This window comes from Anarrhichthys ocellatus, unplaced genomic scaffold, assembly GCF_004355925.1.
Source record: "Anarrhichthys ocellatus isolate YVR2014 unplaced genomic scaffold, GSC_Weel_1.0 scaffold6589, whole genome shotgun sequence".
Taxonomy (NCBI): domain Eukaryota; kingdom Metazoa; phylum Chordata; class Actinopteri; order Perciformes; family Anarhichadidae; genus Anarrhichthys; species Anarrhichthys ocellatus.
The window spans coordinates 1-2804 of NW_022286563.1; the positions used below are offsets into that span (position 1 = coordinate 1).

The 2804-nt window shown below is 44.3% G+C and overlaps 1 long non-coding RNA gene across 1 annotated transcript; it reads left to right on the forward strand.

The window, feature by feature from the left end:
• The first annotated feature begins 904 nt into the window (after window positions 1-904).
• Window positions 905-2798, forward strand: LOC116380254 (uncharacterized). Its single transcript, XR_004212527.1, has 3 exons — window positions 905-1345; window positions 1479-1559; window positions 2012-2798. It is a non-coding gene; the product is annotated as an uncharacterized LOC116380254 (long non-coding RNA).
• The last annotated feature ends 6 nt before the right edge of the window (window positions 2799-2804 follow it).

Sequence of the window (2804 nt, forward strand, 5' to 3'; positions counted from 1 at the left end):
GAGAGAGAGAGAGAGAGAGAGAGAGAGAGAGAGAGAGAGAGAGAGAGAGAGGAGTGCGTGTGAGTCTGTTTATCAACATCACTAATTAGCTTAATCAGAAACACCTGTGTCCTTGCAGCCTTTTCATGGAGATTAAACAGGGAAACACCTCTCAAACAAATCCTCAAAACTCCCATAACCGTAGCTCCTATTGCTCCGATATTAATAAATGAGAGGAAGGATGAGTTGAAGAACAGATCCTGTAAAAATTGTGTCTGTAGTGTAAAAAATGTGGCTGAACTGGCGATCTAGAAATGGGGTACCGTGCTCTGTGGAAGATGTTTTTGAAGCAAAATTTAACATTGGTCTCTATGGAGCAGAAAGTTGGTTTTCCTCTCAATTACAGGCTTCTGTGCCAAATGTGTAAATCTGTGGGATTCCACAGTCATTTGTCTACGACAAGGACAATATTAGCTACTTTTAAATCCAGAAATGATGCATGACGAGTGAAGATTGTGGACTCAGTGGCAAAACACAAATTTTTTTTCACAAGAATCTCAAGCTGCTCTTCACTCTAGTGGTGACATCACGCACTCTAAGCTGCGCAATACACACCCATTATAAAGTCAGAAAAGGACTGAAAAAAATCATAAAAGTTAAATTGCTGCAGTTCAAAAAGTTTAAAATATATCAAAAAGCTGAATACTGTGGCAATAGATCAGGGTTTTCCCAACATTTTAAAGTTGAAATGGTGTCTGTAGCTGAAAATATGACGAAGTTGAAGGATTTCAAAGTTGAAGAAGTTTAAGAGGATTTGAATATTTTCTCCATTGAAATCCCATTCAAAATTAAAATTGCAAAAAGCTTAATAATTCATAAAGCATAAGAGATAGAAATATGACAAGTCATAGCAGAAATGTCATTAAAGAGCTGAACATTTTGATAGTTGAACGGTTTCTGTAGCTTAAAAAATGAAGGAGAAGAAGAGGATTCCAACAATAATGTGTCTACCAGCAAATCTACAGCTCCCAGACTAACACATGATACTGTATGTTAGCCAGGATAACTGTTACCGCTAAGCTGACCGGCTGCTAAACCCCGCCATACTCTTAAGTTTTTAAAATGTTTTTAATGTCTTCATGGTGTATTTATTGTGTCTACTAATGAACCACATAAAAAACGTGTATCATAAAGCCGTCCGTCTCTCGTCCTCCGTCCTCCACAGCCGCTGTCCTCGGAGGAGAACTGTCACAGCACCCACTCGAGTCTGTCTGACAGCCAGTACGGGTCGCCCCCTAGAGGCTGGTCCGAGGAGCTGGATGAACACGGACACACGCTCTACGTCTCCGAATACACACAGGAGAAGGTGCGGTTCATTGATTAAACTTGTCCAGGGACGGCGGTGTCATTTGATATCCACCCCTGCACATTCCATCTGCATCACATATGCAGATATTTTCCCCTTTTTCCTGGATGCTGACTGGTGTTTGTGTTGGCAGTGGATAAAACATTTGGATGAACAAGGCCGGCCCTACTACTACAGCTCTGACGGGTCCAGGTCCGAATGGGAACTGCCCAAGGTAAGACTATCCTCTGAACATTAGCTGTCCTTTGTCTTCCTATTACATCCAACACACCCCATTCAAAAGCGACTGGACAGATCCCTCATATTACATCACCCAGTGACACACTTTTGTGTGACTCCTCCCGCTGTGTATGCTTAAGACTGGTCCTGTTAATGTAAGTGGATGACCGTCTGACGGGCTCCAGCTTTAAGTTGAACCCCGGGTGACGGGACTATTACTGGCCCGTTAGCTGCTAATCTGAATAGAGCGGTCCATGAGTGGACAGTAGCGCGGACATGGGTGCCTTCAGCAGACGGTCGCAGACGATGCCTGGGATGTAAGGAGAAGTCCCTTTGTCCAATGGTGCTGTGGACAGTGAGAGGAGAGGTAGGGCAGAGGACAGGTACCGAAGGGGTGCGCTAAAGGAGCTCCATGACGTCTTAAAGCTGTCCTCTCTGTCTCCGCAGTACAACATCTCCCCTCAGTCCGGCGAGGTCCCCAAGAGTCGCAGTCTGGAGAGGAAGCAGCAGGACCCCATCGTGCTCACCAAGTGGAGACACAGCACCTACGTGTTGGACCTCAACGACAAGGTAAGACGATGGGATTGGAAATGTGAGAGCTGATGAGGTAACGCAGACCGTTGGGTCCGATCAACGTGGAGACGGACGTTCTTGTTTTTCTGGCAGGCTGTCTGCTCTTTCTGTTACCTGTGTTATTGGCAGTCAGTGTAATCCCCCAGTGCTGATGACGCGTTCAGGAACAGGATCACACTGGATTTCTCTCTTTTATCTTTGGAATATTGACAAAGCATGGTGCACTAACCAGGTTCATGTAAGTGCCTGTGCTGTAAGCTAACGTGTTGTTTTAAATGTTGACATCAGACACTGACTTCAGGTTCTCTGTTCTGCATTGATCACAGCTAGCGTCTGTGTAGATTTAGGTTAGAGATAAGTTCCACAGGACACGGTGATCCATTCCAGCAGACACGGTGTTCTATGAGTGCTATAGTGAGTTAGTATTGTACTCCTGTAGAGCTGTGGCCCTTAAGAGACACATCATGAGAAGAATGCCACTTCTAGTCCCTGAAACAGTGGATCCTACGTTTACATAATGCAACCAGACGCATGTTCCTGCTCGCCCCTCCCAGCGTTATAGACACATATGAACCAATATATTTAACTGTAAAATATCTTTCAAATATTAACCAATAGTCGACATTTTCACACATCTAATGTATATAAACAATAAGGCGACAGGTAC